The sequence below is a fragment of the Xenopus laevis genome, chromosome 9_10S (assembly GCF_017654675.1).
Source record: "Xenopus laevis strain J_2021 chromosome 9_10S, Xenopus_laevis_v10.1, whole genome shotgun sequence".
Lineage (NCBI taxonomy): Eukaryota > Metazoa > Chordata > Amphibia > Anura > Pipidae > Xenopus > Xenopus laevis.
The window spans coordinates 92682697-92692005 of NC_054388.1; positions in this window are offsets into that span (position 1 = coordinate 92682697).

Genomic DNA, 9309 nt, shown 5'->3' on the forward strand with positions numbered 1-9309 from the left:
CGAATAAATTTACGTAACTGCTGCGAAAGTTCACCAGTGTCAGAAAAGTCTATTGCGTCAAAACTGTCGCGCGTCAATATTATTCGGGTGCCTATTGACTTTAACGACAGCGTCAAAATTTATGCGAGCATCAGCATTGATGCAGGCGTCATAATTCAAGGATTTTCCGGGACAAATTTGGCCATCGCTTACCCGTATCACTCGGGCTATTGATGACATACAAATGGCGGCATGCTTGGTGTAATGTGCATTTAGTTCTATCTGTAGTTGCTGGCCTGTTTTTCTCCTGCTCGCTGGCAGGGATTACTGTAGAAAAAATAGCAAGTGGCTGATCATTGTTTCCCAGGGGTTGTAAGCGGCCTTTGATCTTTCAATGTAAAATTCAGTCTCCATTTGTTAGAGAGAAAGATAGAAGGAGCTAAATATAATTAACAAATCCCCGAAGCAATGTGTAAAGTCACCGCACAGTTGCAATTGAGCGGCGTGTCAGCTTTGTCTACTTGTCTCTGTAACAACGCTGGCAATTTCTGTCTATTGCTGAGGAAGCTGCCTGCAATCTCATCACTTCTTGAAAGCCAAAACATTGCCTGGGGCAGTCCGAGGCCTGCAAAGCTTGGCAGCTGCTCTCCTGTTCCCAGGTCTGTGCCGGTATCTCATCACGTTTCATTCTTTCTCTAAAATGATTTGCCTGATAGGACAGATCAGCCGATGTTCAACCCACAGTCCCTTGTTTGTACTGGAAAGTCCTGATTTTCTCTGCATTGAACAGCCAGAAAAAAAAACAATGTTTCTAACTTAATTGGCTTTTGACAGGAAGCCCAGAACAGCCACAGCAGCAGATAAGATACCTTTGTAACAATTTTGAGATAAGCAAATAAGTAATTGTAACAATATAAGATAACAGGTCCCTTGGGAAAAGTTAGACTCACATCCTAAAGGGCAATTCAACTTCATTAGCAAAACTATAATAGCTGGAGAAAAACAACACAAAAATATGTTCAAACATTCATAACCTGCCAAATTTTGTAAAATGAACATGGTAATTAGGGGGTGTGGCCACAAAAATGGGGGTGGTCGAGAAATTTCTCCGCACTCTTTTTTGTCCCTCTTTTTATTTCCAAATCGTTGGGAGGTATGTTGGTGCTCTAAAAATACATGTAAATAAAATGCCTTAAGCCTGCTAAAATACATTCACACATAAAATAATAATCGAGTTGTTTTGCCACCAATTTGGATTGATGCAGCTTAGTTACCATCAACTACAAGGAACTGTTTTGTTATTACAGAGAAATAGGAATTTAAAAAAAAAAAAATGAGAATGATTTGCTTAAAGGAAAACGATACCCCTGAACCATGTAGGTCTCTATAAAAATATATTAAATAAAACAGCTCATATGTAAAACCCTGCTTCATGTAAATAAACCATATTCATAATAATATACTTTTTTAGTAATATGTGCCATTGGGTAATCATAAATAGAAAACTGCCATTTAAATAAAAATAAGGCCTGCCCCCTGGGATCTCACAGTGCTCATAAAAAAAAACCATATACAGGTATGGGATCCGTTATCCGGAAACCCGTTATCCAGAAAGTTCTGAATTACGGAAAGGCCGTCTCCCATAGACTCCATTATATAGTGAATAAAGTACCCCCTCTTGTAAAATATAAGGATATTATAAGTTACCGAGGAGTTTCATGACCATATAAAAACACGAGGCCGAAGGCCGAGTATTTTTATACAGGTCATGGAACTCCGAGGTAACTTATAATATCCTCATATTTTACAACTGGGGGTATTTTATTTATTATAATACACAAATTTTAGTGAGTCATGTGACAGAAATGACATCACTACTCACCGTTTATAACTGATGACATCACTACTCACCGTTTATAAGGATATAATTTACAGGATATTCATGGCTTTTGTGTATTATAATGAAATAATCAAAATTTTTAAAAAATAATTTCCTTTTTCTCTGTTATAATATAACAGTAGCTTGTACTTGATCCCAACTAAAATATAATTAATCCTTATTGGAAGCAAAACCAGCCTATTGGGTTGATTTAATGTTTACATGATTTTCTAGTAGACTTAATGTATGAAGATCCAAATTAACGAAAAAACTGTTATCCAGAAAGCCGCAGGTCCTGAGCATTCTGGATAATAGGTCCCATACCTGTATATGTTAAGTAACATGAGCCAATTAACGGACAAAATTCTGTCTTTTGCTTCCACAATTCTTCCTGTTACAATTAGAGCTGCAGTATATCTGGTCAGGTGATCTCTGAGGCAGCACACAGAATTTCATAAAGTGGGGGCTCAAGGCAAAAGATGTAAACCGACAACATTTGCTTAAAGGGGTGGTTCACCGTAAAGTTAACTTTTAGTATCTTACAGAATGGGCAATACTAAGCAAATTTTCAATTGGTCTTCATTATTTAGACAACTAATCAGACTGACGTCAGTGGCAGATTTTGGTCCAAAAATGCACAGTGGATTCACTGCACTCTACTGCTTGTTCTTTCAGACATTTCCCATCCACATGATTGGATTGGTAGTAGGTGTGAGTTTAGTGCATTTTCGGCACTGCACCAAAAAAAATGCATCCAAGAAAATGTCCAAAAAAAGTATCGCTATTTGCATAGACAATTTAACTATTGTCACTAACAAAAGGAAAACAATAAAATGCAATGTTAAATCTTGTGTGCGTTGTATAAGTCAAAATCAATGCTTGCTTAGAGCGATGTATAGATAATAATAGGAAGACACTATTTCCTCCGGGGTTTGGTCTTTTTCTAATAAGCTTTGTGGTATTTACACAGCAAGGAGTACTAACACCTTGTGGCAGCCTGAAACTGCTATCAAGTGGACAGGCTGCACAGCAACGCAATGAATTTTTGCATTAAGTCTTGTGAGTGTGATCCTCTGTTTTATATATATATATATATATATATAATTGTCCTGTTAGTACCCACACTCTTCCTCCAAAGATTAATGGTGGGTGCTGTGGTCTAAATGTAATCTGCAGCCTTCAAAATGGATCCGCACTCCAAAAGTTCTTGTGATCAAGCAGTTTTATTGAAACATCGTGTACCCGTTTCGGCCCACATTGGGGCCTTTATCAAGGATGAAGTCCAAGTGATTAAGTGGTCATATGAATACAAAAAAAACTTTGAAAAAAGACACCAAAATGACGTCATTAACAACTCGTTGATGTAATTGGTGCCAATCGTGTACAATACATAATCAGGTGTATGTCATATTCAAATTCCACCACTAGGTGTCAATCGTGTTACATTGTGATATCTCAGTGTCCCTATATATCACTATGGCATGTTTGTGTCCAAAACCCTAATAGTGAAATCAATTTTTTCAATAATAATACTACATACAGAAAAATGTAAAAATTGCAAAAACTTTTTAGTCATCGCTTACTTTGTCTCAAAGACGACAGATACATATTGTCATCACCTATAACAGAAAAAAGATGTAATTCAACATTACAAACAATGTTTCTATACAATGAAACAAGCTTTAAACTTTGTTACTTTACTGTCTATTGAGAAAGGGGAAAATCTTTAGGTAAGGAAACAACTGAGGACTAACTGGCCATTTAATCCCTTGGAGGCCACACAGTCTAGCTCATGGATCCAAAATGCTTCTTTTTTCAATAACCTGTTGTCATAATCTCCCCCTCTTGATCTATTGGGGATCCGATCAATGGGCATGTATATGTGTATGTATGTATATATAGAGAGAGAGAGAGCAATGGATGGTGGCACTACTTGTATAGTAGGTATATGGTGCCTGGGTGCAATAGCCAAAAAATATGGTACAGTGTAGCCTTTGATAAAGGCTAACGGGAATGTAATAAAAGTTGGTAAAAGAAGAACTATTCGCAATGCGAAAATATAATATAGCTTTTGGGAACCCGGAAACTGTTTAGCGACCACTTCTGACAGTGGAAGACCATTTGTGAATTTTATAGTTTGCGCCAATGCGCAGTAAATGTAATAAAACTTCTTACTGAAAAAGTCGTTATGTTTGCTCCAAAAGATTACGACACCTTCAAGCACATCTTAAGAGTGCGCAATAAAAATTCGCAATGCAATAACAGTTTAAGGAACAAAATTACATTGCGAGATGTGGATTTTTATTCTTATTGGTGCAAATTGTTTTGCTCTTTGAGACTTTTATTACATTCCCCCCTAAGAGAGCTCCAATAAACACCATAATTTTTGCATTAAGTCCTGTGAGTGCGATATGTCATATTTATTGAAGAAAGCTAACGTTTCGGCACACAGTCGACAAAGGCTGGGACACAGCCGAAACGTTAGCTTTCTTCAATAAAAGATTATACTTTCGTAAGCCCTGTGAGTGCGGTCTCTGCTTCGGAAGATATATATATATATATATATATAATCACAATGAAAGATCGCACTCTCAGGTCTTATAAAGAAGTACAAATGTTTATTACAGCAACAAAACACTGACGTTTCGGCTAGCTCTCTATTACAGTTGTTGCTGTAATAAACATTTGAACTTCTTTATAAGACCTGAGAGTGCGATCCTTCATCGTGACTAAATTTTTTGCACCCAGGCATTATTGATTCATTATATGAGTTGTGCCAGCACCACACTGTTTTATATATATATATATATATATATATATATATATATATATATATATACAGGGCCGCCATTAGAAATCACGGGGCCCCGTACAACAAAATTTTTGGGGCCCCCTGGGCCCCGCCCACACTGACGACCAAGCTCCACCCCATATCCCGCCCACTCCACATCGCAGTTAAAAGACCACACAGACATCAGTGCTAAAAAAGTAAACCCCCCCACACAAGTTGTAAAAAGCTATTGATGGTCAGGGCCCCCTTATAAAAAATTGGGGCCCCAAAAAAAAAAAATTAATTTTTTTTTTTTTTTTTTAAAACATTGGTGGCAGGGGCCCCCTTATAAGTTAAAAACAAATTGGGGCCCCAAAAAAAAAATTATTTTTTTTTGAAAAAAAAAAACATTGGTGGCAGGGGCCCCCTTACAAGTTAAAAACAAATTGGGGCCCCAAAAAAAATTTGAAAAAAAATAATTTTTTTTTTTGAAAAAAAAACCAAACATTGGCGGCAGGGGCCCCCTTATAAGTTAAAAACAAATTGGGGCCCCAAAAAAAAATTTGAAAAAAAAATAATTTTTTTTTGAGAAAAAAAAACTGGTGGCAGGGGCCCCCTTACAAGTTAAGAAAATTAATTTTATATAAAAAAAAAAAAATACAATGGTGGCAAGGGGCCCCTTACGAGTTAAAAAAAAAATTGGGGCCCCAAAAAAAAAGTTTTAAAAAAAAGATTGGTGGCAGGGGCCTATAGAATATTAAAATAATACATTGGTGGCCAGGGGATTAAAAAAAAAAACACAAACTGGTGTTCAGTAGGATTGAACTCATGGCTTCAGTACTTCAACTTCGCCTCCTTTCGTGACTTCGGGTCTTTTCACCGCTTCAGGACTTCAATTTCGGCTGTTTTCGTGACTTCGGGTCTTTGCGCTGCTTCAGGACTTCGGCTTCGGCTGTTTTCGTGACTTCGGGTCTTTTCGGCGCTTCGTGACTTCGGCTTTTTCCGTGACTTCGGGTCTTTTCGGCGCATCGGCTTCGGCTTTTCGGCACTTTCGCATTCGGCACGCAAGAGGCAAGACGTACGGCTCGGGCGCTCGTAAGGGGGGCCCGGATCTTCAAAAAATGCAGCGCTGCCGGGCCCCCCTTCATGCCCGGGCCCGGTACGCTTGTCCCCCCTGTCCCCCCCTGATGGCGGCCCTGTATATATATATATATATATATCTTGTTGTAGTGGACAGCACTCCGTTCCAAATCCTTTACCCAGGTGCTCGGTAAGATCAGTATATAAAAATAAAAAAAGACCAGCAACACCAGGATTTTTGTAAGTAGAAAAGTGTTATGCATATGTAACCGACGTTACGTTTCGGTCCTCTTTGGGACCTTTCTCAAGGTGAAACATGTGCCAAACAATTCACTGAATAAATACCCTCCCCTCCCAAATGCAAACAGGAAGTGACCCTTCAGTAATTAGCATATAAAAACAAACAGTAATCCATGTGCTAAAGTGATCAAGCATAGGAACACCACCTGTTTTGGGTACATATGCAATAGCATTTATTATACTTATATATATATATATATATACTTTAAAGCCTTTAGAGTGCTCCCACAACCCCCCTGTTTTGATATTGTATATTTAGCCAGGAGCTGTGGCATAGCTTCAGTGGTTGTAGCACCCCATACCCCCCCTTTAAACTAGTGGTGATCCTATGCTTTTAAAATTGGGCGTTTGTTTTGGGAATATCTCTCCTTTAAAAGCCTGATTGCTGGCTGGGGAGGATTTAGCCCTCAGTGAAAAAACAGCGTTCAACGGACATTGATTACAGGTAATGCTAAAATGCACATAAAATATAAAACAAGTTAGGGATGTATGTTTTCCAATGAGTATCCGCACTCCAAAGCTGTTATCAATGGCGGGGTGCACGGTAATTATTTATGTATCAAAAAATCTTCTGACCAGCACTCCCTTTAAAAGCTTAATAATTTTTTTAAAAATGTTTCTGGAACAAACGATTCCCAGACCAGCACTTCCCTTAGTGATACAGTGTTTTTATTTATACACATATAGCCACTCCAGTGTTTCCGTCCGCTTTGGGAACTTTATCAAGTATAAAGTGCATTGTGCAAACAAACTTTAAATCGTGCAAAAAAATGCCAAAAAGAAGTCACAGTGTTAATTAGGTTTAGCCGATCAAAATCGGCTCCAGATAAAATTTACGATCTTATCACCCTGAAAAATGAAAAGTCGCCATCGTTTTTTGGGACTTAGAAAAATTGTCAACTATTTTTTGAGGAAGTCCTATCTACTCTATTGCACTTCGCCTGGTCTGAGGTGGCGAAGGCAAGTCTGGTGCAAGAGGTAACGTTCAGTGAAATCCGCATCTTAGTGAATTTGCGTAGTTACATCCATTCGCCAGAGCGCAACATCGCCAGGCATAAGGGGGCGAAGTACCACTAGAGTCTATATCTTTTGCTAGTAAAGTTACGCCAGCGACCGCTAGTAAATCGGCGAAGTAACAAAATTACGTCATACTAGTGAATTTACGCTAGTGTTAGTGATTTCGTCCTTTAGTAAAATGTGTTACAATGTATTACAATAAACAAATTGTTTTCATATAATAAAAAGAGTAAGTAAAACATCTTTGTGTCCATTTGTATGTCTTACATGTATTACTTATATACTATGTCAATTTTCACCAAGATAAAAGAATGTTTGAGACCATGTCACCTTTTTAATTTAAAGGAGAAGGAAAGGTTAAAACTAAGTAATCCTTATCAGAAAGGTCCACCTAAATATACCAGTAAACCCTCAAAGTAGTCTGAGTCTCTGTCAAATGAAACACAGCATTTCTTTCCATCTATTGTGTACACATGGGCTTCTGTATTAGACTTCCTGCCGTCATCTTAAACCTCCTTGCCCCGGGCATGAGCATGCTCAGTTTGCTCCCCTCCTTTCTCTGCTGTAATCTGAGCCCAGAGCAGGGAGAGACTCAGGCAGGTAGTGATGTCACATCAAGCAAATACTGCAGCTTCTATCCTAAACAAACAGAGAGCTTCTAGAGCTTTTTACTCAGGTATGGTAAACTATTCAACAGAAAAAATATAGCATTCTAGCTTTCATTATTGCAGCTAATCTATTGGCAATAAAATGCCTCCGTAGCTTTCCTTCTCCTTTAATTTAACAACTGGATAAATGCCTAGGTGCTGGAACATAAACTCATAATAACAAAATAGCTTCCTGATGATGGCTCGCGTTTAAGAGCTGAAATGTTGAATAAATATACAGCTTTTTTGCATCACAAACCTATGAGTGCAGACTTTTTGCTGTATATTAGTGATGGGCGAATTTATTCGCCAGGTGCGAATTCGCGAAACACCCGCGAAAATTCGTGGCAAAAAATTCGGTGCCGGCGTCAAAAACGGGCGCTGGCGTCAAAAACGAGATGCCGGCGCCGTTTCCCGAATTTTTTGCCGTTTCCCGAATTTCGCTAATTTTTCGGCGAAGCGAAATGGCGTAAATTCGCCCATCACTACTGTATATATAATAACAAAAATGTACCGCACTCAACAAGCTCAGTTACAGTAAACAAGCAAAACAATTTACAGCATTCCGATCCCATCATAGTGATCTTTCTCTGGTTTAGCTTCCTCATAGCCTGCCTTGTGTTTTACCGTTTCTCCAGCTCCTCCGCTCCCATCACTGCTTCTCCTGGTAAGATGAACCGATGCGGCTGGGCGGCATGCCGCCCCTAAAAATGTACCTCCCTAGGCCCGGGCCTATGTGGGGGAGAAATGGGGGAGAATTTTATAAAAATGTCTCTCTGACAAACCTGCCACTGAGACATCAGGGCAACAAGTGTTTTTTGACTGCTGCAATCGTCTGGTAGAAAACCACAACTGTAAAATTATCCTTTCCTACTTGCAGCCAATTTGTATTCAATTGCTTAGGGAACATGGCACTAGGGATCTGTGCAGGCCTACGACCCAACCCTTTGCTACATGAGCCTTCCTGAATAAAGAATGAAGAGGAGCATATCGGCCTCCTTACACACACCACATGACCATTAAAGAGACATCACTCCTGGGGAAGGTTGGCCAATGAGAACTGGAAGTAGGATCATTCATAAAAAACAAATTAGTAGCTTGCATGGTAAGCAGATCATGGCCTAATAACTGGTATTTTACTCTACCACCATGACATGGCAAGATTAGTGGTGCAGCCAAACATGGTGGCCTCCAGCTTTGCTGCCCAGCTCTGTAATTTAAGAAGTGTTATGTGGGAACAGTTAAAGGACATGGAAATATAGATTGGGGTGGGGTGCCAATATGTTAGGATTCCTCCAGCGAATTACATTTTCCCCACGACAGTGATCAGTGCCATGCTGCCATTTTACATGCTTCGATAGCTCTAAATTCCACTTGTGGTGCTGTACAGTAATGGTCATAATAAAGATAATATCCTCTTTTGGGTAAATAAGACAGACTTGCAAGAAATTTGAGCTATAACATCTCTCCAGGCAGAAGAGCCCTCTAGGAGCATATCCATGACCAGTCTGATGTCACATGTTGAAGAGTCAGAGATATCGTCCTTTGATAATAGACTGTAGGGCGGCATGCCGTCCCTATTTTTTGCCGCCCTAGGCCCAGGCCTATGTAGCCTCGTCACAAATCCGGGCCTGTCC